The 16,174-nt window shown below is 37.2% G+C and overlaps 1 long non-coding RNA gene across 1 annotated transcript in view; it reads right to left on the reverse strand.

Annotated features, from left to right (window-relative positions):
• Window positions 1-410: 410 nt before the first annotated feature.
• LOC309647167 overlaps window positions 411-16,174 on the reverse strand; it is a 57,143-nt gene continuing 41,379 nt past the window's right edge. Inside the window, exon 2 of the long non-coding RNA XR_014255847.1 lies at window positions 411-481. This is a non-coding gene — a long non-coding RNA (uncharacterized lncRNA). The remainder of the gene's footprint in view (window positions 482-16,174) is intronic.

A 16,174-nucleotide genomic window follows, 5' to 3' on the forward strand; every position in this document is an offset into this window, starting at 1 on the left:
GCTGGTGTAACGTCACGCCGGCCTCGGCCGCCTCAGGCTCACCCCGCCTCCTCTGTACCCCTCCCTCCCCGCGGCCTGGGTGAGCCAGAGCCCCTGAAGCAGCTGCTCCTTTAACCCCGTCCTGTCTGGGCGGGGAATAGACGCCCTCAGGCGACCTACACGCAGAGGCGGGTCCAAATCCAAAGCTGAACCCCAGGAGCTGTGCGAACAGGGAAGAGAAGGGGAAATCTCTCCCAGCAGCCTCAGAAGCAGCGGATTAAAACTCCACAAACAACTTGATGTGCCTGCATCTGGTGAATACCTGAATAGACAACGAATCATCCCAAATTCAGGAGGTGGACTTTGGGAGCAGGATATATTAATTTTTCCCCTTTTCCTTTATTTTTGTGAGTGTATATGTATATGCTTCTGGGTGAGATTTTGTCTGTATAGCTTTGCTTTACAATAGCTTTATTTTACTTCACTATATTATAGCCTCTTTCTTTCTTTCTATTTTTTCTCCCTTTTACTCTGAGCCGTGTGGACGAAAGGCTCTTGGTGCTCCAGCCAGGCATCAGGGCCGTGCCTCTGAGGTGGGAGAGCCAACTTCAGGACACTGGTCCACAAGAGACCTCCCAGCTCCACGTAATACCAAACGGCAAAAATCTCTCAGAGATCTCCATCTCAACATCAAGACCCAGCTTCACTCAATGACCAGCAAGCTACAGTCCTGGACACCCTATGCGAAACAACTAGCAAGACAGGAACACAGCCCCATCCATTAGCAGAGAGGCTGCCTAAAATCATAATAAGGCCACAGACACCCCAAAATACACCACCAGACGTGGACGTGCCCACCAGAAAGACAAGATCCAGCCTCATCCACCAGAACTCAGGCACTAGCTCCCTCCACCAGGAAGCCTACACAACCCACTGAACCAACCTTAGCCACTGGGGACAGATACCAAAAACAACGGGAACTACAAACCTTCAGCCTGTGAAAAGGAGACCCCAAACACAGTAAGATAAGCAAAATGAGACGACAGAAAAACACACAGCAGATGAAGGAGCAGGGTCAGAACACACCAGACTTAACAAATGAAGAGGAAATAGGTAGTCTACCTGAAAAAGAATTCAGAATAATGATAGTAAGGATGATCCAAAATCTTGGAAATAGAATAGACAAAATGCAAGAAACATTTAACAAGGACGTAGAAGAACTAAAGAGGAACCAAGCAATGATGAAAAACACAATAAATGAAATTAAAAATACTCTAGATGGGATCAATAGCAGAATAACTGAGGCAGAAGAAAGGATAAGTGACCTGGAAGATAAAATGGTGGAAATAACTACTACAGAGCAGGATAAAGAAAAAAGAATGAAAAGAACTGAGGACAGTCTCAGAGACCTCTGGCACAACATTAAACACAGCAACATTCGAATTATAGGGGTCCCAGAAGAAGAAGAGAAAAAGAAAGGGACTGAGAAAATATTTGAAGAGATTATAGTTGAAAAGTTCCCTAATATGGGTAAGGAAATAGTTAATCAAGTCCTGGAAGCACAGAGAGTCCCATACAGGATAAACCCAAGGAGAAACACACCAAGACACATATTAATCAAACTGTCAAAAATTAAATACAAGGAAAACATATTAAAGGCAGCAAGGGAAAAACGACAAATAACACACAAGGGAATCCCCATAAGGTTAACATCTGATCTTTCAGCAGAAACTCTGCAAGCCAGAAGGGAGTGGCAGGATATATTTAAGTCATGAAGGAGAAAAACCTACAACCAAGATTACTCTACCCAGCAAGGATCTCATTCAGATTCGATGGAGAAATTAAAATCTTTACAGACAAGCAAAAGCTGAGAGAGTTCAGCACCACCAAACCAGCTTTACAACAAATGCTAAAGGAACTTCTCTAGGCAAGAAACACAAGAGAAGGAAAACACCTACAATAACAAACCCAAAACATTTAAGAAAATGGGAATAGGAACATACATATCGATAATTACCTTGAGTGTAAATGGATTAAATGCTCCCACCAAAAGACACAGGCTGGCTGAATGGATACAAAAACAAGACCCATATATATGCTGTCTACAAGAGACCCACTTCAGACCTAGAGACACATACAGACTGAAGTGAGGGGATGGAAAAAGATATTCCATGCAAATGGAAATCAAAAGAAAGCTGGAGTAGCAATTCTCATATCAGACAAAATAGACTTTAAAATAAAGACAATTACAAGAGACAAAGAAGGACACTATATAATGATCAAGGGATCGATCCAAGAGGAAGGTATAACAATTGTAAATATTTATGCACCCAACATAGGAGCACCTCAATACATAAGGCAAATACTAACAGCCATAAAAGGGGAAATCGACAGCAACACAATCATAGTAGGGGACTTTAACACCCCACTTTCACCAATGGACAGATCATCCAAAATGAAAATAAATAAGGAAACACAAGCTTTAAATGATACATTAAACAATATGGACTTAATGGATATTTATAGGACATTCCATCCAAAAACAACAGAATACACATTTTTCTCAAGTGCTCATGGAACATTCTCCAGGATAGATCACATCTTGGGTCACAAATCAAGCCTTGGTAAATTTAAGAAAATTGAAATCGTATCAAGTATCTTTTCTGACCACAACGCTATGAGACTAGATATCAATTACAGGAAAAGATCTGTAAAAAATACAAACACATGGAGGCTACACAATACATTACTTAATAACGAAGTGATTACTGAAGAAATCAAAGGGGAAATCAAAAAATACCTAGAAACAAATGACAATGGAGATACGACGACCCAAAACCTATGGGACGCAGCAAAAGCAGTGCTAAGAGGGAAGTTTATAGCAATACAAGCCTACTTCAAGAAACAGGAAACATCTCGAATAAACAACCTAACCTTGCACCTAAAGCAATTAGAGAAAGAAGAACAAAAAAACCCCAAAGCCAGCAGAAGGAAAGAAATTATAAAGATCAGGTCAGAAATAAATGAAAAAGAAATGAAGGAAACAATAGCAAAAATCAATGAAACTAAAAGCTGGTTCTTTCAGAAGATAAGCAAAATTGATAAACCATTAGCCAGACTCATCAAGAGAAAAAGGGAGAAGACTCAGATCAATAGAATTAGAAATGAAAAAGGAGAAGTAACCACTGACACTGCAGAAGTACAAAAGATCATGAGAGATTACTACAAGCAACTATATGCCAATAAAATGGACAACCTGGAAGAAATGGACAGATTCTTAGAAAGGCACAAACTGCCGAGACTGAACCAGGAAGAAATAGAAAATATGAACAGACCAATCACAAGCACTGAAATTGAAACTGTGATTAAAAACCTTCCAACAAACAAAAGCCCAGGACCAGATGGCTTCACAGGTGAATTCTATCAAACATTTAGAGAAGAGCTAACACCTATCCTTCTCAAACTCTTCCAAAATATTGCAGAGGGAGGAACACTCCCAAACTCATTCTACGAGGCCACCATCACCCTGATACCAAAACCAGACAAAGATGTCACAAAGAAAGAAAACTACAGACCAATATCACTGATGAACATAGATGCAAAAATCCTCAACAAAATACTAGCAAACAGAATCCAACAACACATTAAAAGGATCATACACCATGATCAAGTGGGATTTATTCCAGGAATGCAAGGATTCTTCAATATACGCAAATCAATCAATGTGATACACCATATTAACAAATTGAAGGAGAAAAACCATATGATCATCTCAATAGATGCAGAGAAAGCTTTCGACAAAATTCAACACCCATTTATGATAAAAGCCCTGCAGAAAGTAGGCATAGAGGGAACTTTCCTCAACATAATAAAGGCCATATATGACAACCCCACAGCCAACATTGTCCTCAATGGTGAAAAACTGAAACCATTTCCAATAAGATCAGGAACAAGACAAGGTTGCCCACTCTCACCACTATTATTCAACATAGTTTTGGAAGTGTTAGCCACAACAATCAGAGAAGACAAAGAAATAAAAGGAATCCAAATCGGAAAAGAAGAAGTAAAGCTGTCACTATTTGCAGATGACATGATACTATACATAGAGAATCCTAAAGATGCTACCAGAAAACTCTTAGAGCTAATCAATGGATTTGGTAAAGTAGCAGGATACAAAATTAATGCACAGAAATCTCTTGCATTTCTATACACTAATGACAAAAAATCTGAAAGTGAAATTAAGAAAACACTCCCATTTATCATTGCAACAAAAAGAATAAAATATCTAGGAATAAACCTACCTAAGGAGACAAAAGACCTGTATGCAGAAAATTATAAGACACTGATGAAAGAAATTAAAGATGATACAAATAGATGGAGAGATATACCATGTTCCTGGATTGGAAGAGTCAACATTGTGAAAATGACTCTACTACCCAAAGCAATCTACAGATTCAATGCAATCCCTATCAAACTACCACTGGCATTTTTCACAGAACTAGAACAAAAAATTTCACAATTTGTATGGAGACACAAAAGACCCCGAATAGCCAAAGCAATCTTGAGAACGAAAAATGGAGCTGGGGGAATCAGGCTCCCTGACTTCAGACTATATTACAAAGCTTCAGTAATCAAGACAGTTTGGTACTGGCACAAAAACAGAAATATAGATCAATGGAACAGGATAGAAAGCCCAGAGATAAACCCACACACATATGGTCACCTTATCTTTGATAAAGGAGGCAAGCATATACAGTGGAGAAAAGACAGCCTCTTCAATAAGTGGTGCTGGGAAAATTGGACAGGTACATGTAAAAGTATGAAATTAGAACACTCCCTGACACCATGCACAAAAATAAACTCAAAATGGATTAAAGACCTAAGTGTAAGGGCAGACACTATCAAACTCTTAGAGGAAAACATAGGCAGAACACTCTATGACATTCATCACAGCAAGATTCTTTTTGACCCAGCTCCCAGAGAAATGGAAATAAGAACACAAATAAACAAATGGGACCTAATGAAACTTAAAAGCTTTTGCACAGCAAAGGAAACCATAAACAAGACAAAAAGACAACCCTCAGAATGGGAGAAAATATTTACAAATGAAGCAACTGACAAAGGATTAATCTCCAAGATTTAAAAGCAGCACATGCAGCTCAATAACAAAAAAACGAACAACCCAATCCAAAAATGGGCAGAAGACCTAAATAGACATTTCTCCAAAGAAGATATACAGATGGCCTACAGACACATGAAAGAATGCTCAACATCATTAATCATTAGAGAAATGCAAATCAAAACTACAATGAGATATCATCTCACACCGGTCAGAATGGCCATCATCAAAAAATCTAGAAACAATAAATGCTGGAGAGGGTGTGGAGGAAAGGGAACACTCTTGCACTGTTGGTGGGAATGTAAATTGATACAGCCACTACGGAGAACAGTATGGAGGTTCCTTAAAAAACTACAAATAGAACTACCATACGACCCAGCAATCCCAATACTGGGCATATACCCTGAGAAAACCATAGGTCAAAAAGAGTCATGTACCAAAATGTTCATTGCAGCTCTATTTACAATAGCCAGGACATGGAAGCAACCTAAATGTCCATCATCGGATGAATGGATAAAGAAGATGTGGCACATATATACAATGGAATATTACTCAGCCATAAAAAGAAATGAAATGGAGGTATTTGTAATGAAGTGGATGGAGTTAGAGTCTGTCACACAGAGTGAAGTAAGTCAGAAAGAGAAAAACAAATACAGTATGCTAACACATATATACGGAATCTAAGGGGGGGAAAAAAAAAAAAAAAAAAGGCCATGAAGAACCTAGTGGCAAGACGGGAATAAAGACACAGACCTACTAGAGAATGGACTTGAGGATATGGGGAGGGGGTGGGGTGTGATGTAACAGGGTAAGAGAGTGTCATGGACATATATACACTACCAAATGTAAAATAGATAACTAGTGGGAAGCAGCCGCATAGCACAGGGAGATCAGCTCGGTGCTTTGTGACCACCTAGAGGGGTGGGATGGGGAGGGTGGGAGGGAGGGAGATGCAAGAGGGAAGAGAAATGGGAACATATTGTATATGTATAACTGATTCACTTTGTTATAAAGCAGAAGCTAACACACCATTGTAAGGCAATTTATACTTCAATAAAGATATTTTTTTAAAAAATAAATAAAATAAAATAAAATAAAATAACACTGGATGAAGTGTGGAGGCTAAATTGGAGTTGAATAAGACTAGGTAAAGAGAAAATTACTAAATCTAATAATAAGATAAGAGGATAGATATCAGATAATTTATGAAACTAACCTGTATGCATTGGAATAATTATTTTTTTCAAACTCCTCCTTGACAACTTGACTGATTTCAATGAGCCAGATATCATGTAAGAGCTTAAAATTATTTGATCAAAGATTTAAAAATAATTAATAAAAGCCAATTAATTAAAGCTAACAGAAACAGTTGAGAGGGAAAGTCTCTAGATAAAAAATACATTGAATTGAAATATGTGTTGTTATAATTCATCATTAAAGATGTTCACAGGATAAATGATGAGGTGGTAGATAATAACAAAATGCTTCATTTTAGCAAGGAAGAAAAACTTGCCCATAGTAATGTGCTATCATTGACTCAGCAGACTTTAGTTAGTTTAAAAACTTAATCTTCTTTTTCACTTAGAACATATTACTTTGTATAAATGCAGAGAGGAAAAACTTTACATAAACTAAAAGTTACTGTATATAAAGAAAATAAGTTCAAAGAAAGAAATGGAACTCTATGATTATTTTCCTTTGAGGTGTTTTTGTGGAAATGATTCTGTGGATTATACTGCCCTAGGAAAATTTCCCAGACTCTAAACATTAGAGAAAGGGTAGTATCTGATTCAGGAGAGTCAAATTGATTTGCTAAACTAAGTCAATCATAGTCTCTTGAATCGGAATTTGAAATTGGTATACAAAGACACTCTTCAGTTGATCCAAAGTGCTAAAGCTGGGAAGACAAGTAAAGAGACAAGGTTGTCCTTTGTGTCCCAAGTATATGGCAAAGGACAGAAAGTCAGTCTAAAGAGAGAATGTGGATGCAGACATCCAGAAGGAGACAGGGGATCATGGGACACCAGGAGAGAAAATAACAGAAAGAGTAACTAGCTTAGTTGCTGATTACTTTCTATATGCTGGGTCAAGTGTCTGCCTCTTGTATCTTTGCAACATACTTTCATTCCTTCTCAACATTGTTTCAGTGGATTTATCTTTGAAGTCAAGTAATTCCTAACCAAGACATGCATGTTTCCTGTACCAAAAAATGACATAATTGGGTAAGAAAATTGGGTATCCTTGAGCAAGAAACTATTCTGAAACTGAACATAACAACATATTAAAACTAGGCAACCTTGCCCTTCTAGCTTTAGCCCTAACATTTATGAATTTTAAATGTAATTCCTAGATTTATTTACTACAAGAAAGAGTATCTCAAAGTTTTTAAAATTGATATTTTATATTTTCATATCATTTTATAGAGCTATGGGGGAGTCTTCTGCAAGCATCTTCTAGGGTTTTGGCCTAGTGTCAAAACATGGTTGCCCAAGACTGGTTCAAAATGGAAGAATAGAAGGACGTTTGCTCACTCCTTCTTGTGAGAGTACCTGAATTACAACTAACTGCTGAACAATCATTGACAGGAAGACACTGGAACTCACCAGAAAAGATACCCCACATTCAAAGGCGAAGGAGAAGCCACAATGAGATGATAGGAGGGGCACAATCATGATAAAATCAAATCCCATAACCACTGGGTGGGTGACTCACAAACTGGATAACAATTATACCACAGAAATCCACCCATCTGAGTAAAGGTTCTGAGCCACACATCAGGCTTCCCAACATGGGGGTTCAGAAAGGAGATGAGGAATCCACAGAGAACTGGACTAATAAGGCCAGCAGGATTTGATTGCAGGACTTTGACAAGACTGGGGGAAACAGAGACTCCACTCTTGAAGGGTACACACAAAATCTTCTGTGCACCAGGACCCAGGGAGAAGGAGCAGTGACCCCATAGGAGATGGAACCAGACCTACCTGTTAGTGTTGGAGTGTCTCCTGTAGAGGTAGGGGGCAGATGTGGCTCATCACAGGGACAAGGACACTGACAGCAGAAGTTCTGGGAAGTATTCATTGTTGTGAGCCCTCCAAGAGTCTGGCATTAGACTCACCAAAGAGCCAGTTGGCTCCAGTGCTGGGTCGTCTTGGGCCAAACAGCCAACAGGGAGGGAACACAGCACCATGCATCAGCAGACAAGTGGATTAAAGTTATACTGAGCTCTGACCACCAGAGCAACACCCAGCTCTACCCACCACCAGTCCCTCTACCCACCATCAGGAAGCTTGTACAAGCCTCTTAGGTAGCCTCATCCACCAAAGGGCAGACAGCAGAAGCAAGAAGAACTACAATCCTGCAGCCTGTGGAACAAAAACCACAATCATAGAAAGATAGATAAAATGAAAAGTCAGAGGATTAAATTCCCAGATAAAAGAACAAGATAAAATCCCAGAAAAACAACTAAATGAAGTGGAGATAGGTGACATTCCAGAAAAAAATTCAGAATAATAATAATGAAGATGATCCAGTACCTCGGAAAAAGAATGGAGGCAAGGATCAAGAAGATGCAAAAAATGTTTAACAAAGACCTAGAAGAATTAAAGAACAAACAAACAGAGATGAATAATACAATTACTGAAATGAAAAATACACTAGAAGGAATCAACAGCAGAATAACTGAGACAGAACAACGGATAAGTGACCTGGAAGACAGAATGGTGGAAATCACTGCTGTGGAACAGAATAAAAAAAAAAAAATGAAAAGAAATGAAGACAGCCGATGAGACCTCTGGGACAACATTAAATGCACCAATATTTGCATTATAGGGGTCCCAGAAGGAGAAGAGAGATAGAAAGGACCCAAGAAAATATTTGAAGAGGTTAGAGTCAAAAACTTCCCTAACATGGGAAAGGAAATAGCCACCCAAGTCCAAGAAGCACAGAGACTGTCAGACAGGATAAACCCAGGAGAAACATGCCAAGACACATAGTAATCAAATTGACAAAAATTAAAGACAAAAAAATATTAAAAGCATCAAGGGAAAAGCAACAAATAATATACAAGGGAATCCTTATAATGTTAACAGCTGATTTTGAGCAGAAACTCTACCAGCCAGAAGGGAGTGGCAGGATATATTTAAAATGATGAAAAGGAAAAGCCTACAACCAGGAATACTCTACCCTGCAAGGCTCTCATTCAGATTTGATGGAGAAATCAAAAGTTTTACAGACAAGCAAAAGCTAAGAAAATTCAGCACCACCAGACCAGCTTTGCAACAAACGCTAAAGGAAATCCTCTAGGTGGGAAAGAGACTAGAAACTTAAACCAACCTTGTACATATATAGACTATTACATCAAAACCTCATGGGAACAGCAAACCCAAAAACTACAATAGATACATACACACAAAAGAAAAAGCAACCCAAACACAACACTAAAGATGGCATCAAACCACAAGAGAAGAGAACAAAAGAGGAAGGAAAGAAAAAAGACCTACAAAAACAGACTCAAAATAATTAAGAAAATGGCAATAGGAACACACATATTGATAATTACTTAAATGTAAATGGATTAAATGCACCAACCAGAAGACATAGACTGGCTGAATGGATATGAAAATAAGACCCATATGTATGCTATCTACAAGAGACCCACCTCAGATCTAGGGACACATACAGACTGAAAGTGAGGGGATGGAAGAAGGTATTCCATGCAAATAGAAATCAAAAGAAAGCTAGAGTAGCAATACTCATATCAGACAAAATAGACTTAAAAATAAAGACTGTTATAAGAGACAAAGAAGGACACTACATAACAATCAAGGGATCAATCCAAGAAGAAGATATAACAATTGTAAACATATATGCACGAAATATAGTAGCACCCCAATATATAAGGCAAATATTAACAGCCATAAGGGAGAAATCAACAGTAACACAATAATAGTGGGGAACTTTAACATCCCACTTTCATCAATGGACAGATCATCTGAACAGAAAATCAATAAGGAAACACAGGCCTTAAATGAAATATTAGACCAGATGGACTTAATTGATATGTATACAGCACTCCATCCAAAAGTAGAAGAATACACATTCTTCTCAAGTGCACATGGAACATTCTCCAGGATTGACCACATCCTGGGCCACAAAGTGAGCTTCCGTAAATTTAAGAAAATTGAAATCATATCAAGCATGTTTTTCAACCACAACGCTGAGATTAGAAATAAACTACAAGAAAAAATCTATAAAAAATACAAACACGTGGAGGCTAAACAATATGTTACTAAATAACCAATGGATCACTGAAGAAACCAAAAAGGAAATTAAAAAATACCTAGAGACAAATGAAAATGAAAGCACAATGATCCAAAACCTATAGGATACAGCAAAAGCATTTCTAAGAAAAAAGAAAAAAATTTCATAGGAATACATGTCCCAATACAGGAAACAAGAAAAATCTCAGATAAACAACCTAACCTTACACCTAAAGCAACTAGAGAAAGAAGAAGAAACAAAACTCAAAGTTAGTAGAAGGAAAGAGATCATAAAAATCAGAGCAGAAATAAATGAAATAGAGACAAATAAGACAGTAACAAAGATCAATGAAACTAAAAGCTGGTTCTTTGAAAAGATAAACAATATTGGTAAACCTTTATCCAGACTCATCAAGAAAAAGAGGGGAGACAACTCAAATCAATAAAATAATAAATGAAAAAGAAGAAGTTAAAACTGACACTACAGAAATACAAAGGACCATAAGAGACTACTATATGCAACTGTATGCCAATAAAATGGACAACCTGGAAGAAACGGACAAATTCTTAGAAATGTAGTCTCCCAAGACTGAACCAGGAAGGATTAGAAAACATGAACAGACTAATCACAAGCACTGAAATTGAAACTGATATTAAAAAACTCCCAACAAACAATATTCCAGGACCAAATGTCTTCACAGGCAAATTCTATCAAACATTTAGAGAAGAGCTAGCACCTATAGTCTGAAACTGTTCCAAAAATTGCAGAGGAAGGAAAATTCACAAACTCATTCTATGATGCCACCATCACCCTGATACCAAAACAAGACAAAGATACAACTAAAAAAGAAAATTATAGGCCAATATCACTGATGAACATAGATGCAAAAATCCTCAACAAAATACTAGCAATTTGAATCCAACAACACATTAAAAGGACCATACACCATGATCAAGTGGGATTTATCCCAAGGTTGCAAGCATTTTTCAATATATGCAAATCAATCAGTGTGATACACCACATCAACAAATTGAAGAATAAAAACCATATGATCATCTCAATAGCTGCAGAAGAAGCTTTTGACAAGATTCAACAGTCGTTTCTGATAAAAACTCTCCAGAAAGTGGGCATAGGGGGAACCTACCTCAACATAATAAAGGCCATATAAAGGCCATATACGACAAACCCACAGCAAATATCATTCTCAATGGTGATAAACTGAAAGCATTTCCTCTAAGATCAGGAATGAGACAAGGATGTCCACTCTCACAACTATTATTCAACATAGTTTTGGAAGTCCTAGCCACGGCAATCAGAGAAGAAAAAGAAATAAAAGGAATACAAATTGGAAAAGAAGAAGTAAAACTGTCACTGTTTGCAGATGACATGATACTATACATAGAAAATCCTAAAAATGCCAGCAGAAAACTACTGGAGCTCAAAAATGAACTTGGTAAATTTGCAGGCTATAAAATTAATACACAGAAATCTGTTGCATTTCTATACACTAACAATGAAAGATCAATTCAATAAACAATCCCATTTACCATTGCATCAAAAAGAATAAAATACCTAGGAATAAACCTACCTAATGAGACAAAAGACCTGTACTCCAAAAACTATAAGATGCTGAGGAAAGAAATCAAAGAAAGCACATACAGATGGAAAGATATACCATATTCTTGGGCTGGAAGAATAAATCTTCTCAAAATGACTATACTATCCAAGGCAATCTACAGATTCAATGCAACTCTATTAAATTACCAATGGCATTTTTCACAGAAATAGGACAAAAAATCTTAAAATTTGTATGGAGACACAAAAGACCCCGAATAGGCAAAGTAATCTTGAGAAAGAAAAATGGAGCTGGAGGAATCAGGCTCCCTGACTGCCTTCAGACTATACTACAAAGCTATAGTCATCAAAACAGTATGGTACTGACACAAAAATAGAACTATAGATCAAGGGAACAAGATAGAAAGCCCAGAAATAAACCCACGCACCTATGGTCAATTAATCTACAACAAAGGAGGCAAGACTATACAATGGTGGAAAGACAGTCTCTTCAAAAAATGGTGCTGGGAAAACTGGACAACTACATGTAAAAAAATAAAATTAGATCATTCTTTAACACTATACACAAAAATAAGCTCAAAATGGATTAAAGACCTAAATGTGAGACTGGACACTATAAAACTCCTAGAGGAAAACATAGGCAGAACACTCTGAAATAAATCGCAGCAATATCTTTTCCAATCCGACTTCCAGAGTAATGGAAATAAAAACAAAAATAAACAAATGGGACTTAATTAAACTCAAAAGCTTTTGCACAGTAAAGGAAACCATAAACAAAACGAAAAGACAACCCAGAGATTGGAAGAAAATATTTGAAATGATGTGACTGACAAGAGATTAGTCTCCAAAATTTACAAACAGCTCATGTGGTTTAATATCATCAAAACAAACAACCCAATCAAAAAATGGGTGGAAGACCTAAACAGACATTTTTCCAAGGAAGACATATGGATGGCCAAGAGGCACAAGAAAAGATGTTCAATATAGCTAATGATTAGAGAAATGCAAGTCAAAACTACAGTGAGATATTGACTCACACCAGTCAAAATGGCTATCAACAAAAAATCCACAAACAGTAAATGCTGGAGAGGATGTGGAGAGAAGGAAACCCTCCTACACTGTTGATGGGAATGTAAATTGGTACAGCCACTGTGGAGAACAGTATAGAAGTTTCTTAAAAAACTAAAAATAGAGCTACCATATGACCCTGCAATCCCACTCCTGGGCATATATCCGGAGAAAAACATGGTCCGAAAGGATACATGAACCCCAATGTTCATTGCAGCACTGTTTACAATAGCCAAGACATGGAAACAACCTAAATGTCCATTGACAGAGGAATGGATAAAGAAGATGTGGTACATATATAGAATGGAATATTACTCAGCCACATAAAAAGAATGAAATAATGCCATTTGCAGCCACATGGATCAACCTAGAGACTGTCATACCGAGTAAAGTAAGTCAGACAGAGAAAGAGAAATATCGTATGATATCACTTATATGTAGAATCTAAAAAGAAATGATAAAAATGAACGTATTTACAAAACAGAAACAGACTTAGAGAATGAACTTATGGTTACTGGGGTGGAAGGGTGGAGGGAAGGGATAGTTAGGGAGTTTGGGATTGACATGTACACATATTTACAAAGGATAACCAACAAGGACCTACTGTATAGCACAGGGAAGTCTGCTCAATGTTATGTGGCAGCCTGGATAGGATGGGAGTCTGGGGGAGAATGGATACATGTATATGTATGGCTGAGTCACTTTGCTGTGCACCTGAAACCATCACAACATTGTTAATCAGCTCTACTCCAATATAAAATTTAAAGTTAAAAATAAATAAAGACTGTGAGAATCATTATTAAAAAAGCAAAACAAAAAACAAAAAATATGCTCTGCCCTGAGTGAGGAAAGTCACTGAATGTCTGGACCTAAACAGAGCTTGCTATTCTAGAGCAGAAAGACACCTGTCTTTAGTATACCCTGCTTTACTTTAGGTCGCAATCTATGCAGATCTATGGCCAGGCTTTCGGCGGTACTATCTTTTAAGATAGGAACAAAGAGGGAAAGTAGACATGCAGATGGGCCATTTGCTGCTGCCAGTAGTGAGAAATAAAGTTAGCAAGCACCCACATTCAGAAGTCATCAGAAAAAATTTCCTATTTTACTCAATTCCTATCACCTTTTAGTAGAATTTTCCTAATGCTTAGTATGCCTCACACACACTAGGAATGGATGTACGGATGGATAGATGAATGGATGAAACAGATGGCCGAATAGATGGATGACTGAATGAAGACTTAAGCTCTTGAAAAACATCTTTCATCTGTAGTTACCTACTTACTGTGGTTTATTAAATAAAAAAGAGGTTTAAAAACTACCCACAAAACTTTACAATCTCCCTCCAACACACTCTACAATATAAAGCTGCAGTCAATGACTTCTCACCTAGCAGTGAGCCTCTGATGGAATTGCCTTCAACCATTCTGAATAAAAAACAAAGCTTCTCCTGCATGTATAAAAATTGCAGTGAGGAGATAGGGGACCCAGAAATGAACCATATATAGGTGATGAAGAACTATCTTCTTCAATCAGTCCTAACAGAGATTTGTATTTATTGCTTGTTATAAAAACTTTATTACCCTTTTTATAACTCTAGCTGTCTAGGGTTTGATTTAACCAGAAAACATGCCAGTAATTTGCTCTTCACTACGTACATATTTTCGAGATCTAGAAGTTACGGTCGTGACTTTGCTGTTCTTTTGGTACATGAATCAGTACTTCAGAATGAAAAGTGCAGGTTAGACACTAGATATTGAGGAAGGACTTCTGTCAGGCAAGAACACGTGCTGTTGGATTAATTTTACATAGTTTGCTCTGGGAAACTTATCTAAAAGTTGAATATGAAGTATATTGAAATTTTCTATATGTAAAATTACCATAAGTTACAGAAGTCATACGGGATATGCTGCCTATTTAAATAAAAATTGTGAGGGTTATATAGATGTTGATTTTGCTGCATAATTGGAGAAATTTACATTAGTGAGTCTCATGTAGACATCCATACAACCAAAAATTCCATCTATCCTTCCTTCTTTTAGTTACTCATATCATATATCTTCCTGAGGCCTGAGTCCTCTGGAGATTTCACTTTCGTTTTGATTTAGTAATAATATTAAGGTGTATGTTTTATTGGGCGCTACTGTGTATTTGTATCCCCAAATGATGGCTTGATTTAGTATTACTCTAGGGAAACATTAATTATTTATAATTATGAGATTAGATTCGCTCTGAGAGAAGCAATTAGAACATTTAAATGTAATAGAAAAATAAGAAATACATGTAATAGAAAAATAAGCTCTACTTCAGGTTTCTCTTCCCAATTTTATCTAAAACTGAGAAGATTCTAAAAAAAACTTTCCTATCCCCAAAAACGTCCAATAGTCCAAATGAGATTAAATTAGCCGTGTGTTTAGTGAATGTGCTGCTGCTTGGGAAAACGTTTGGGATCTGGGGAGGAGACTAATGGGAAACTATAAAGCTCTTGGAATAAACAGGAGTGTAAATCATTCATGGGTTTAGCTAGCTCTAACCCCAAGAATGTACAGGCTTGGGAAAGTATTATTCAAACAATATTTTTTTCCAGCCTGCTCTTCAGAGAAAACAGCTGGTTTGGATTAAAAGAAATGGATTTTAAAAATAACTAAATAGAAAAGTTTTGAGCACCTTACCAGATTCAGGTAAGAGAGAGGAGAAAGGAATGCATTTCACCATGTCCTTTTATTTCTTTTCCTTTTCCTTTTCTGGAGGAAAGGGGATAAGAAAAATATTACTTAGGTTGCTTTAGCTATTGAATTACAGGTTTTTAGTGCAATAATATATGACAGATTTATAAGACCGTACTGAATGATAAAGCTACACTTCTCTTATCCAACCATTCTGAAATCATGGTCTATATAGAGAAAGCATACAGAAGAAGTAATTTGATAAGATTATGCCAAAATACCAATTTTGCACCTAAGTAGTTCTCATTTATTAATTACATATTGAATCCATCTGAAAGTATTGCATCAGTAACAGGCTTTTCCTAAAGCCCCAGTTTGTCACCCTTTATGCAGTGAATGGCTAGAAATGCCAACAAGTGAACAGTGCTAACAGTTTAAAGTATGTTTGCACAAGTTTAAAACTCAGGTAAAGGTGGAGGAGTCAAGATGTTGGAATAGGAGGATATGGAAT

Source organism: Balaenoptera physalus, assembly GCF_965194825.1.
Source record: "Balaenoptera physalus genome assembly, chromosome: 17".
NCBI lineage: Eukaryota > Metazoa > Chordata > Mammalia > Artiodactyla > Balaenopteridae > Balaenoptera > Balaenoptera physalus.